Below are 15643 nucleotides of genomic sequence, written 5' to 3' on the forward strand. Positions count from 1 at the left end.
GAGGTCTCAAAGGTCCAAAATCTTACTGACACATTGCTGTATTTTAAACTTCAAATATGTTCTGAGTGGCTGTATTAATGTTGGCTGTACAACACTTTCTCTTTTATTGTGGACAGATCAATTACTTGTACTGGGGAACGTCATTTCTGTTTGGGAGAAAGTGTAACATGGTGTTAAATATAATCAGTGTCAAATGCATTTGAAAGTATTGACATTTGACTGTTCAAATGAATAGTACATTTGAAAAAATGTTAAATGACATAGTCACGTACAAAGACTCAAGTCGTACCAGTAACCTGATAAACTTGTATTTTACATGGAACATACTACTCTGTATCTTGGTAACCTCCCTGTTATTGGACACTAACTTGCAGAACAAACTAACCATGTCTTACTTTATTTCTATAGTAGGTATGATTTACGTCAATCCTAGTTAATCCAATCTAATGTTAGGTTCTGAAAGTTCTGTTTATATTGTTTGTATTTAATTACAAGCAGTGTTTCCCACATTGGGTGTGGATCATTAATCTGGTGCTCTTTGAGAGTTGAAAATTAAGAGCTCCAATCCATGTTCAGTGTGCAAATTTAAAAAAGAAGTCAAGGTGAATTGACTTGTAATTTAGCTTCAAGTGGACTCAACCCTTAGTTGTGATCTTTAGTCGAGTCTCAATCTACATTCTACACTACATTCACCCTGGTGTTTTAGGAAGCCAAACAATTAGAATATAATAATAATAATAATAATAATAAATATAGCTGCGAGCAGCCATTAACGGGGCCAAGCGCAAATAAGCCAATATAACATGCCAACACGGCTGGGAGGGTGAGACCAACTGCAACAATGAGCAATTAAAGGCATTTTAAGATGATTTTAGGCCTTAATGGCTGAAAAATCATATATACAGTCACTAATAATATGATTTAATGGTTTGTCACTTTTGACCAATAGGTGGCGCAGTAACGAAATTGATGTGGTGTGGTCAGAGTGAGATGACAATGACAAAGGCAAAGTTTGGTGTCATTATGTCAAAGCAGTGCAGAGATACAGCCTCAAGAGTCATTTTGGCATCATGGCTCAACTTTGTCGCTGCAGTATATGAAAACGGTTTTGTCTGTTGACACGAAATTAATAACTTTTTGCTGTAATAGTCTGAAGATGTTACGATTCGATTTTGGTGAAAATCAGGCAAATAGACTAGGAGGAGTTCGAAAAAGTAGGTTTCTGAAGGAAATCAAAATGGCGAACAGAATGTTTGGCCAAATATGGCAATATGGGATCTATGTTCTTGGCATGACCCAAGGAATATATTGAAACCATTTTTATGACAATACTCAAATTTAATCAAAAGTTATTAGCATTATTGGAAAATTCACTATAACTTTTGTCCACAAGGTGGCGCTGCCTTGAAACTTTTTGTGTACTTTCAGGGCTTGGTGACAAAGACACACACCGAGTTTCGTAACGATACGCCAATGCGTTTGTAAAACATAGCACTTTCTGACAAAATTAAAAATGGCCGACGCCCAAAATGGTTGATATGGGAAAAATGGGTATGGTTTGACTCGGCGTGATGCCCCGACTCTAAAGAGACCAGTTTTGTGACATTTGGCTAAAGCGTTCTTAAGTTATAATCAAAAATATCAAATTTCTGTATCTCTGGACCACTAGGTGGCACTGCGCCGAAACGCTGCAGGCAGCCTCAAGTCATAGTTGGCATAACACACACCAAGTTTGGTAAGAATATGCTAAAGTGTTTCGGAGATAAAGCCTGACTTTCATTTTTGCGTGCACTTTGTCGATTTAATTCGAGCGTTGTTCAATAACAGTTTGACTAATCATCTCGAGTCTAATACGCTTTTGTCAGCTGAGTCTGAAGATGATCTGGTTCAATTTTCGTGCAAATTGGAGCAACGGCCTAGGAGGAGTTCGCAAAAGTAGGTTTTTCGGTTAATTAAAAATGGCGGGAAAATTATTATGACGGAAAATGACGTCATAGGGTGCAATCGAATCGGCTTGAGCCAAGGAATCAGAGGAAAAAAGAATTTTGTTTCTAGCCCTTATGGTTCAAAAGTTATTAGCAAAAACATGAGTCAAACTTTGGACAGGTGGTGGCGCTAGAGGGATTGTTTTAGAGATTCCAAAATTGGTGTGGTTAATGCTGGGACTGTCCTCTATCTGTGTGCCAAATTTCACAACTTTCCCGCAAGCGGTTCTATGGGCTGCCATAGACTTTCGGCGGAATAATAATAATAATAAGAAATCAAACGATTTCAATAGGTGCCCGCACCTTCGGTGCTTGGCCCCTAAATATAGCTGCGAGCAGCCATTAACGGGGCCAAGCGCAAAGAACTAGACAAGACATGCCACCATGGCTGGGAGGGTGAGACCAACTGCAACAATGAGCAATTAAAGGCATTTTAAGATGATTTTAGTCAAAAATGGCTGAAAAATCACATATACAGTCACTAATAATATAATTTAATGGTTTGTCACTTTCGACCAATAGGTGGCGCAGTAACGAAATTGATGTGGTGTGGTCAGAGTGAGATGACAATGACAAAGGCAAAGTTTGGTGTCATTAAGTCAAAGCATTGCAGAGATACAGCCTCAAGAGTAATTTTGGCATCATGGCTCAACTTTGTCGCTGCAGTATATGAAAACGGTTTTGTTTGTTGACACGAAATTAATAACTTTTTGCTGTCATGGTCTGAAGATGTTACGATTCGATTTTGGTGAAAATCAGGCAAATAGTCTAGGAGGAGTTCGAAAAAGTAGGTTTCTGAAGGAAATTAAAATGGCGAACAGAATGTTTGGCCAAATATGGCAAAATTGGGATCTATGTTCTTGGCATCACCCAAGGAATATATTGAAACCATTTTTATGACAATAGTCAAATTTAATCAAAAGTTATTAGCATTATTGGAAAATTCACTATAACTTTTGTCCACAAGGTGGCGCTGCCTTGAAACTTTTTGTGTACTTTCAGGGCTTGGTGACAAAGACACACACCGAGTTTCGTAACGATACGCCAATGCGTTTGTAAAATATAGCACTTTCTGACAAAATTCAAAATGGCCGACGACCAAAATGGTTGATATGGGAAAATTGGGTATGACATGGCTTGGCGTGATGCCCCGACCCTAAAGAGACCAGTTGTGTGATATTTGGCTAAAGCGTTCTTAAGTTATAATCAAAAATATCCAATTTTTGTATCTCTGGACCACTAGGTGGCACTGCGCCGAAACGCTGCAGGCAGCCTCAGGTCATGGTTGGCATAACACACACCAAGTTTGGTTAGAATATGCTAAAGTGTTTCGGAGATAAAGTCTGACTTTCATTTTTGTGGGCACTTTGTCGATTTAATTCGAGCGTTGTTCAATAACAGTTTGACTAATCATCTCGAGTCTAATACGCTTTTGTCAGCAGAGTCTGAAGATGATCTGGTTCAATTTTCGTGCAAATTGGAGCAACGGCCTAGGAGGAGTTCGCAAAAGTAGGTTTTTCGGTTAATTAAAAATGGCGGGAAAATTATTATGACGGAAAGTGACGTCATAGGGTGCAATCGCATTGGCTTGAGCCAAGGAATCAGAGGAAAAAAGAATTTTGTTTCTAGCCCTTATGGTTCAAAAGTTATTAGCAAAAACATTAGTCAAACTTTGGACAGGTGGTGGCGCTAGAGGGATTGTTTTAGAGATTCCAAAATTGGTGTGGTTAATGTTGGGCCTGTCCTCTATCTGTGTGCCAAATTTCACAACTTTCCCGCAAGCGGTTCTATGGGCTGCCATAGACTTCGTGGCGGAATAATAATAATAATAAGAAAAATCTAACGATTACAATAGGTGCCCGCACCTTCGGTGCTTGGCCCCTAAATATAGCTGCGAGCAGCCATTAACGGGGCCAAGCGCAAAGAACAAGACAAGACATGCCACCATGGCTGGGAGGGTTAGACCAACTGAAACAATGAGCAATTAAAGGCATTTTAAGATGATTTTAGGCAAAAATGGCTGAAAAATCATATATACAGTCACTAATAATATGATTTAATGGTTTGTCACTTTTGACCAATAGGTAGCGCAGTAACGAAATTGATGTGGTGCGGTCAGAGTGAGATGACAATGACAAAGGCAAAGTTTGGTGTCAGTATGTCGAAGCATTGCAGAGATACAGCCTCAAGAGTCATTTTGGCATCATGGCTCAACTTTGTCGCTGCAGTATATGAAAACGGTTTTGTCTGTTGACACGAAATTAATAACTTTTTGCTGTCATGGTCTGAAGATGTTACGATTAAATTTTGATGAAAATCAGGCAAATAGTCTAGGAGGAGTTCGAAAAAGTAGGTTTCTGAAGGAAATCAAAATGGCGAACAGAATGTTTGGCCAAATATGGCAAAATTGGGATCTATGTTCTTGGCATGACCCAAGGAATATATTGAAACCATTTTTATGACAATAGTCAAATTTAATCAAAAGTTATTAGCATTATTGGAAAATTCACTATAACTTTTGTCCACAAGGTGGCGCTGCCTTGAAACTTTTTGTGTACTTTCAGGGCTTGGTGACAAAGACACACACCGAGTTTCGTAACGATACGCCAATGCGTTTGTAAAACATAGCACTTTCTGACAAAATTAAAAATGGCCGACGCCCAAAATGGTTGATATGGGAAAATTGGGTATGGTTTGACTCGGCGTGATGCCCCGACTCTAAAGAGACCAGTTTTGTGATATTTGGCTAAAGCGTTCTTAAGTTATAATCCAAAATATCCAATTTCTGTATCTCTGGACCACTAGGTGGCACTGCGCCGAAACGCTGCAGGCAGCCTCAGGTCATGGTTGGCATAACACACACCAAGTTTGGTAAGAATATGCTAAAGTGTTTCGGAGATAAAGCCTGACTTTCATTTTTGCGTGCACTTTGTCGATTTAGATCGAGCGTTGTTCAATAACAGTTTGACTAATCATCTCGAGTCTAATACGCTTTTGTCAGCAGAGTCTGAAGATGATCTGGTTCAATTTTCGTGCAAATTGGAGCAACGGCCTAGGAGGAGTTCGCAAAAGTAGTTTTTTCGGTTAATTAAAAATGGCGGGAAAATTATTATGACGGAAAGTGACGTCATAGGGTGCAATCGAATCGGCTTGAGCCAAGGAATCAGAGGAAAAAAGAATTTTGTTTCTAGCCCTTATGGTTCAAAAGTTATTAGCAAAAACATGAGTCAAACTTTGGACAGGTGGTGGCGCTAGAGGGATTGTTTTAGAGATTCCAAAATTGGTGTGGTTAATGCTGGGACTGTCCTCTATCTGTGTGCCAAATTTCACAACTTTCCCGCAAGCGGTTCTATGGGCTGCCATAGACTTTCGGCGGAATAATAATAATAATAAGAAATCTAACGATTTCAATAGGTGCCCGCACCTTCGGTGCTTGGCCCCTAATAATAATACTTTAATGTTAATATTGATCTTATGACAGCAATAGCCATATATTGTATAAACCACAGCACTGTAAAATAAATGAGAATTAATATTTCATAAGTATATTATTTTACTTTACCCTACAGTAGGGAAATTATAATACTTTTGTTCTAATTTGAAAACAGGATTACAAATCTAGTGAAATGCTGTAATCATCTTTCCACAAAAACGTTGGAAATTATGCAAATGTGAATGTATAACTGGTGCCCGCTACGTTCTTAAATGCACAGATTAGACTTTGGTCATTTAGCAGTGTCCAGTCATCACATTCCGAAATGGAGAAAGAAAATGCATAAAGAAACTGATTTTGTTAAAATTATTTAGCTCATTTTAATTTAAAATATTGCTTGTTTTATTTCAAGTGCTATTTTAAGTGTTATTTTAATTTTAAGTTATTTAATTACATATATATATATATATATATATATATATTTTTTTTTTTTTTTTTTTATGTTTTATTGCAATGTCATGACTGGTAAACAAATGTGTAATGGGTCTTTTGTCTTGGATGTTGTTTTATGTTAAAAGCAGCTTTTTTTTGTATAATTTCTCTTTATTATTATTATTATTATTATTATTGTCAATACCAGAATATTTGCTAAAACGTCTATAGACTGTGATCAGAATTTATGCCTACTATTTCACAGTCATGTAGTAACCCTGAAAACAAAGCAGAATGTAGAGTTTGCTCTGAGGATACTAACAAAATTAACCTCTAACAAATCTCTGCGAGACAGAGTGGTTTAATTGGTTTGGGGAGATTCTCCATTTCAAGCTAGACTCACGGAGCCTCTAGGGAACGTAACGCAATCCACAGCACATTATCGTCACAGTATGTGATTACTTGAACGGTCTTGGAAATATTGGTTAGGTGAGGTCCTTTTTTTTATCTGTAGTATATTTACGAGGTACCTCATTATGCTGTATAACATGACTCTTTTTGTTCAATCACAATTATTTTCTGCTTTTAGTATTTTTACCTGCCCTCTCAACATTTTCACTGGCTTCACAAAAAAAAGCTTCATGGAACTCGGAAATTTTGATGACTGACAGGATCGTAACCATAGCAACATTCTGGCATCTTGCGCGTTTTGTATTCAGGGTTCCCGCGGGGTCTTAAAAAGTCTTAAAATGTCTAAGATTTATTTTTTTAAATTTAAGGCCTTAAAACGTCTTAAAAACGGTCAGATTTTCACCCGAGGTCTTAAATTTAATTTAGTTAGGTCTTAAAAAAAGTGTTATCCTCGTTCATTTCCAGAAATGCTGGCTGCAGAAAGTTATTAACGTTACACAGTAGCAAAAAAGTATTGAATCGCGAAAGCGGAGCTCTAGAGTCTTTGCTGCGCCGCCCTCAGAGTGTTCGTTCGGTGTGTTGTAGTTCTTTCTGGGGGATATTGGTGTTGGTACACGTACTCGGTGATAAAACTACAAATCCCGTGATAAATGCAATTACCTGCCCGCAAAATACGTCTACATTTAATAACGTTGTATTTTTCTGTCTCCCTAGTGCATCCCCTGTTCAATCTCTATTAGGCTATTAATATGCTGTTTTGTAATCTATTCTATTTGAGGGCAAGTTTGTTTTAGCCTATTTTCATTTTGGGCCTAAGGTTTTGGGCATTTGGCACGTTGTTGGCTGTGGAGGGTTACTAATGTCATTGCTTTTTTATTATTTCTTTGATTTAAATAATTTTGGTAATGCGTCGTATAGGTCTTAAATTTCAATCTTTATGGTCTTAAAATGTCTTTAAAAAGGTCTTAAATTTGACTTTCTGAAACCTGCAAGAACCCTGTGTAATGTAATATTACTTTAGTCTTGAACTGTTGCCATGTACGCTTATTAGCATTTTTGGTCTTGTTGTTTGGCTCATTAAATTATTTTGTTAATCACACAAATAATTGTTAAAGTGGGCAGGTGTGGGTTGCGATTTTATTTTGGTTTAATTTTCGATATTAAGCATTTGGATTTATTTTATTATGGGCTTGTTCTTGTTTGCTGTTCTATCTAGCAAGATCTTGCATTGGGCTGTAGTGGTAAAGGTACATTTCCCTTTGCGCTGATTTTGAGCGGCTCAATAATCGTGATGCAATATTATCACTATATTATAATTATTATCATTTTGGGCTATTAAAATTAAGTTATTTTTGGTTCTCAAATCTGACTGAACAAGAGGCTTTCCGAAAGTGCTGATATTTCAGAAGTATCAGCACTGGCATGTCTCGGTGCACTTGACAGGCTGTCAGTCAGTGCAGTTACATTGTTACACCAGTCTGTGTCATTAATGTTAATCAAACAAAAACAGACAAGGAGAAAATCACTTACTGCTCTTTAGTAGATTTAGTAAGATTAATCTCCATTTAATTTAATGGAATAAGTTGCACGTTGCTTGCCAATAAATTAGTCAATTCATGATGCATCGTTTTCATTTTTTTTTTATACTTCAAATACATTGTTAAAGGGGTGATGAATTGAGAATTTTTTTTTCCCTTGAGCTTTTGATATATAAAAGGTCATCGTAATATACGAATATCCTGTAAGTTTCAGAGCTGAAAACTTCCTTGTTAGTCAAAGAAAAGCTTTTATTGACAGCTTGCTAAGCAAATGATCAATCTACAAATGTGCTTCCCTGTGACGTCAGTGTGTGGTGAAACGCCGCCTCAACAAGAAGAACGCCTAATTCTGTAGCCCCGCCCACCGACATGTAATAGATAAATAACATAGAGACTGGATTTGCAGACAGAATGAGATTAAAAAACGATGCTGTGCCTTCTATATTGGATCCGACAGGAATGGTACAAAAGTTAAACGTTTTTTAGTTAAATCGTGAGTTAAAAATTTTTTTTATATATGTGATACGATCTGTAACAATGCAATACTTTGATTTATACTGATTATGCGTATGTGTCTAACTAAACATAATTAACAATAACTTGCCACTAGGCTTGCTGCGGTAGTTGAACGAAACACCGGTTACATCACTTGCCCACCACGGCACAGCCCCTACCGTTGTTTTTATTTTTATAGTAATAAAATAATTTAGTTCAGTTAGAGAACAGACACTACAATTAAAAACTGAACGTGTCTGCGATACAGTGTGAGCCAAATGAAAGTCGCAGCACAAACGGAGCAGGAGTCTGACAGACAAGATGATTGCGGGATATTTGGTTTCCAAACGAAATATAAACACGCCTATTTAAGTGAGTTTGTCATTGTACTGTTTTGTTGTTGTGTTTTTCATTAATGCACTGGCATTCATTCACGGCCCAACAGTGCACACACATTTACAGCCGCACTGTCATTCATTCACAGCTGCACAGTCATTCATTCACAGCTGCACAGTGCACACACATTTACGGCTGCACTGAAATTCATTTACGACCGCACAGTCATTCACAGTGTGTGTCCAGTCTGGCAGTTCATGCCTATGGAAGCTTAACTTTCATAGGAATTGAAAAATCCCCCGCCGGTGATACCGATTTTATCTGCATTGTCACGCGTCGATTAACTGATAGGAAACTTTCCTCACCGTCACATCCCTAATTACCACAGTCACAGGCTGGAGTATCCTTTGTATTTGAGGTGTTGTTGGTTCATTGTCTCGCAAAACCAGACATCCCTGTGCTAACGTTAATGTATTTTCCAGTTTGGCCAACAAAATGTATCACAGGCCTTCCCGACGGGCTACCTTAAATAGTGAAATAACATTCCTTTCTTTGTGTGCGTTGTTCACTCTCTTGACTTTTTATTTGAAAGGAAGTTTTGATCTTGCTGATTTGTCTGCAGTGAAGTTTTACTGATGCACATACTTGGTGGGCGTGCATGCGCGCGTGTGTGTGTGTGTGTGTGTTAGTGATGCATGGTTATATCCACCGACTGGGCGGGCCAAGTAATAAAAAATAACATTCCAATTAATTGTGGGTGGATGAGAGATATCATTGTGTTTGTTTTGATAAAGACATTTTGTGAGCCCTGTGGGCGAATCATTCTGGTTGCCATTTTTTCTACACATTTTCAAAACAATTCCCCATGTGTATTGACAGGGGAGCCGAAGCTCATTATAATTTGCAAAACTGTTATCCAATCATAGCGGTGGGCGTTTACTTCTAAGTCTTCAATGCGGCACGCCCATAAAAACCGAGCGTTCTCAAAACCAGGGTACAAAATAGTCTATTACTTATTCATTATGATGTTTTTGAATGTAAAAAACACTCAAATGTCATAAGTTGACCTCAGAAAACGGTATAAAAAAAAAAAACAGTTCATGACCCCTTTAACTCTTTCCACCGCCAGCATTTTTGATAATTTTCACAATTTGTTGTCCCCTGAATATTTTGTTGTATGAATATCTAAATATGCAATATATATATATATCAAAAGGAAGAGCAGACCCTCTGCTTAAAAAAAGCTTTTTTCTAGCTTGAATTCTTTTCTTAGCAACACTTGAATATGGGTGAGTTTCATATAATAAAGAAAAACCTATATTTTGAGCATTTATATATATTTCACAAAATCTGTGAAATAGCGTTTTTGTCAAAAGACTAGGCTACATCTAGATCGGATTCAGAACGATGACCAAAACATAGATGGAGTAGATTGTAGATGGTTCAGTTCAGTTCGGTTCCTTACACACTGGATAGAATGTTTTCGCTACCTGCATTTTTCAGTAGTTAATTCGGTTGTAGAATGCGTTTGTCGCTTCCGTATTACTGAAGAGTGTGTGTGTGTGTGTGTGTGTGTGTGTGTGTGTGTGTGTGTGTGTGTGTGTGTGTACAGAACAGGATTAAGCACTAAAAAGTGACGTGACAACCGGATTTAGCTGCAGTGTGTACATGGCCTCCTGCCTTATTCATTGCGAAAGCTATTAGGACGCATCAGTAACATTACGTGACAGACGTGTGGTGCTTTTTATGGAGCTATATGTTCTTCTACTGGGAAAACGTGTGATCCGATGCACAGATCTGTCCTACATATAGTTATGGGTATCTGGTGACTTCTGTTCCCAGGGCTGTTATGTTATTGCCAGGCATTTTCTGGAATTTGTCCCTAAGGAGCGCATTACTCCACATCTATTGATTTGTGTGTAGTAGATGGAAAGAGAGCAAAGATAAACAAGTTGCAAGAAAGATAAGCTATAGATGGATGTACAGTATTTTGAGTGATTTGTATACATTTTAGTAAAAAAAAATACTTTTTAATTAATTTTAAGATATTTTTATTTAAATGATTCATTTGAATTTCATGCATTTTTTTCTTGACCGCTACAGGAATTGGTAACGTCATACTCTTCTGTACTATATATACTCCTCTGCATTGCCAAAAGTATTGGGACACCCCTCCAAATCATTGAATGCACTTCCATGGCCAAAGATGTATAAAATCCCTATTGTAAATGTCTTTACAATAGGGATGGGCAACAGTGATCGAGTACTCAAACGTGACCGCGACGATCGATCATGAAAACGATGATCGCCCTGACTTTAAAAAATATATTTGTCTATTTCTCTGCTGCTGTCTCATCCTTTTCTGCAGATGCAAGCAGTAAGATTACTTTTATGTTGTCTATATCTGATTAATCTCATATGGACACGTTTGGTATACCAGTTTAATAACCAGCTAGTAAAGTGCTGCCGTTACCAACTGGTGTTCATTCTCTTCAGTTTCAGCTCAAATACAATGCCCGACATTATCGACTCTGGGTTATTTGAGACGGTTATATTCTTTTTAGATAGGCTATTTCTCTTTCAAAAGCATTGATGATATTAATGCAGCAACGTAATTTCGTTCTCATATTTTGTAACAGTAGACCTATGTTTTATTTAAAGTTGTTTCTCATTATGCCTTCGAAAACGCGCAGTGATGTCTGTAATCACTTTGATCAGGAAAAATAAAATTAAGTGCAAGATGTGCAGAGCCAATCTGTCATGTACATAACATTATAATGAGAACACAATTGTAATAGTGTTGTAAATTATCTGTGCTTTAGTTGCCTGTGTATCGCGTTGTTGTTAAGGGAAGAGCGCATTCAAAATGTGTAAAAACTAGCACGGCCAAGTTCATGTGCGCATTCGCGTCCTTTTGTGCTGATCCAAGTAGGTACACTGATTAATCTAATATAGGGTGTGTTTGGTTGAGTTTATTAACCTGCTAGCAAAGCTATGTAGGGTGCTGTTTATTCACAGTTTCAGTTCAATTACAATGATATGATTGATTGGGTTATTTGAGACGGTTATTTAGATTTTAGATGTTTCTTTAAAAAAAAAAATGTATGCATCATAATCTAGCAGTTATTTTTTATAGTCATATGTTCATATTTTCATAGACATGTGATGTTTGTATTTGTCAACATTAATTTTCATAACACTCTTAAAATAGTTTCATATCTCCATGACGGAGACGCCCCGCCCCCACACAAGCCCCGCCCCCAATTACTTGAGTACTCGTTTTTGAGACCTATCGATGATCGAAATGAGAAATTGACAAATTCCCATCCCTACTTTACAAACATTTGTGAAGGAATGGGACACTCTCAGGGGCTCAGTGAATTCAAGCATGGTACTGTGATAGGTTGCCACCTGTGCATTTGTGTCCATGTAGTGAGTCCATTTGTGAAATTTCCTCACTACTAAATATTCCACGGTCAACTGTTAGTGGTATTATAACAAAGTTGAAGCAACTGGGAACAACAGCAACTCAGCCACAAAGTGATAGGCCACGTAAAATCACAGAGTGGGGTCAGCGCATTCTGAGGCGCACAGTGTGCAGAAGTCGCCAACTTTCTTCAGCGTCAATAGCTACAGACCTCCAAACTTCATGTGGCCTTCAGATTAGCTCAAGAACAGTGCGTAGAGAGCTTCATGAAATGGGTTTCCATTAGGGCTGCAGCTATCGAATATTTTAGTAATCGAGTATTCTACCAATTTTTTTTATCGATTAATCGAGTAATCGGATAATATGTACTTTTTCTTTATTAAAGAGCGATACTAAATATACAAGAGAAAATAAAACCGGTATCTTAAAATGAACAACTAATTTTTCCTTTTTAGAAAATTTTTAAGTTTTATTGCTGAAATTGCATCCATTAAAGCTGCAGTCTAGGGCTGTGCAATATTGAAGAAAAATGCGATATTTGATATGCGATACGATATTGCTTTAATTGTGTAAAATCTATTTAAACTACTTTTTTTAAAAATATTTAAAAACAATATCATTTGTGTGTTTTCACAGTCTTTCTGGGAAAAGAAAGCTTCGGTTCTTGGAAAAGAAAGCATTGACAGTTCGAGTGTGTAACAAGACACGAAAAAAAAACTGCTTGTGCGCACGTTTCGGTGTGTGTGTGTCAGACAGCAGATAGCGCGAGACTGTAAGGAGTTGTTTTTCGCAAGTGTGTTTAATAACTCTTTTTAACGTCAAGCAAGTCACAGAAGTAACAGTCTTGTGCACAGTCTATTCTCTGCTATATGCGTTGACCTAAAACATACACTTTTCACAATGTTGAAGTAGCATATTAAAATCATACAGATATTGCGTGCCCTTGCGATATACTTATTGCGATATGTACATTTGCGATATTTCGATATATTGCGCAGCCCTACTGCAGTCTGTAACTTTTTGCGCTAGCGGCTCTAGCGGTTAATAAACAGAACTGCATGTGTCTTGCGGAAGAACATTGCAGCCGGAGCTACTTCTCTCTGTTTATGTCTATGGCGAGTCACGCAGGTTCCTACCAGACTGGTCTAAAATAGTCCCAATATAAACACTTGTTATAAGTGTACCATAGTGATTCAGGGAAAGACAAAAACACTGTTTGGAAAATGGATTCATGTTGCACATTCTCATTATATAATTTTTGTAAATCTTGAACACAAAGTTACGGACAGCAGCTTTAATATCTTGTGAAAACTAAACCAATTTAGTGCATTCAATTGCCACATTATATTCAATGCAAATACAAATATATAAAATAAAAAAATTATAAATAAAAAAAAAACAATACATTTAAAATTACTATTAACTATTTTATTTACTATTAAACCTACAACCTATAAATCAAAATAATAGTAATATAATAATGCCTAAACATTGCATTTATGTTGTGCAACTTAACTTTCAAGTCTCAGCTTCACCTCAGGCATGACACAAGCCTTTACTGTCTTCTGAAGACTTTGTGGCTTTTGTAAGAAGCAAAAAATACTGGACAGGAAGAAAACTTAGACCAAGAACAAGAGTAGACATGGGCATACTAGAGATGCGCAGATCACCTCTAACGTCACCGAATCCGCTGTTAAAAACAAACCATCACCCGCACCTGTGATTTTCTTATTTAGATATCCGCACCGGATCGTCATTACAATTATTCACATTCTCGGTGTTAAGCGTAATGCTATACTAACATATAAGCTACAATGAAGTGGGCTGCTTTAAAAACCCTTCTTTGGCGAAATGGAACCTAAACCAGGGTCGACAACTATACAGCACACGGAGGAGTAACCACTTCACAACATGAGCAAAAGCGAGAGATGTGTTTGTTTAATTCAGATAAAGTTCATTGCACATACAGATCTACATTTTGAGCTAATCATTCATCATAGTAACACAGCTTGTTTTATTAAAGGGCAAATTGCAGGTTAGAGACTCCAGTGAGTCAATGTATAGAAAAATAATGTAGGAACTAGATTTTCTACAAAATATACTTATAAATACGCTATTAAGGCTTTTGGAGTCGTTTTTGTGAGAATGTTACTTCCGCATCTAAAAATGCCAAGACCGGATGTGACGTAACGAGAGGGAGTGCGGTGAATTTCAGCGATAGGAAAATAATGGATCGCAATGACAGTTCGGACGTTGAGGAATTTATAAATGTTTATTAATACTCATATTACTCACAGACCACAGCCATTCAATTATGACACACAATTAGGGACAGGCCAGGATTAGACAGAACAACGATTAGTGGAGACAAATTGAGTTGTTGTGTGAGGAGAAACAGTGGAGAACAGGTGTCTCCGTGAGAGACCAGTGTTAGCTTATAGATATATATATATATATACACAAGCTAATTATATAAACACTGTGCTCAGACAATACTGTACTGATTATTAGCATGTATCAGGCAATAGCAAAGCTGGTAACCATATTGTCATCTAGTATTGATACTTACCAATAACAGAAACTAATATGCTTTGACCATCAGGAAAAGTCACACTCGTTAATTCATTAATTCTGTATTATGGGTTTATTTTGTGTCGATTCACCGATAGTGTGAGGATGTATATGACGTTATGTATTTGAGTGAACTTGGATGTACATACATGGCATGAATAAAATATTTACATTACCAGCACATAATTCCAAACTTTTTTTCGAAAAAGTGTGAGACTGTATTCATTTGTGTTAATGTACATACTTTGTATTCATCAATGTTGAAATTGATTCACGTAATCCCATGTTAACAGGTTGGAGCTTGCTGGATACTGGCTGTGACACGCGCGTCTGGAGCTGGGCCGAAAACGCGTGCAAGCTAGAAATAAAACCGACACCTATTTTTCACGCGACACGCGAGCATGTTGGAAGCGTTTCCAGGCAAAATAGAATTAGAAAAGCTGTTTATTTGTAATTTTGACACTAATACATATTAATAAAGTACATTTTGGTGTTTGAAAGTCTCTAGGTTTTGACATAAATGCAGATATAATTGTAATTTAAAAAAAATATATATATATATATATATATTCTCGATTTTCAAATATTGCACCTGTCAATACAGAACGAAATATTCTGTAGCCTATTTTGCCATCAATACTGCCGACGTTGTCTTTGCTGTATCAGTAGGCTATATATTTATTTTTAACTTGAAGTATAGGCCTTCTATGGCAGCAGCGCCGCGTCAGACACGTTTCTGGTGTGTAATGACACAAACGCCACGCAGCCAGTGTGTAGCCGGGTATAACAATGTTTGACTTCATCATATCGCCGGGATGATAGTCCTCCGGTCTAAAGTGAACTCCATACACCACCGCGTGTTTCCAAGCAGATGTCGTCTCTTCACCTGCACAAAACGCGCTCATGCAGGTTTTTCTTTTAGGAAACCTGTGGACTCGATATCCTGACAGGCTGGACACAATAATTTACCATGACAATGATAAATTGAAATAGAAAAACTACAGAAAACACACAG

General features: G+C 37.3%; 1 protein-coding gene across 1 annotated transcript in view; it reads left to right on the plus strand.

Moving 5' to 3' along the window:
- lpgat1 (lysophosphatidylglycerol acyltransferase 1) overlaps positions 1-15643 on the plus strand; it is a 52806-nt gene that overhangs the window by 32061 nt on the left and 5102 nt on the right. The gene's annotated exons all lie outside the window — the stretch shown is intronic.

Source organism: Gobio gobio (genome assembly GCF_949357685.1).
Source record: "Gobio gobio genome assembly, chromosome: 12".
Classification (NCBI taxonomy): domain Eukaryota; kingdom Metazoa; phylum Chordata; class Actinopteri; order Cypriniformes; family Gobionidae; genus Gobio; species Gobio gobio.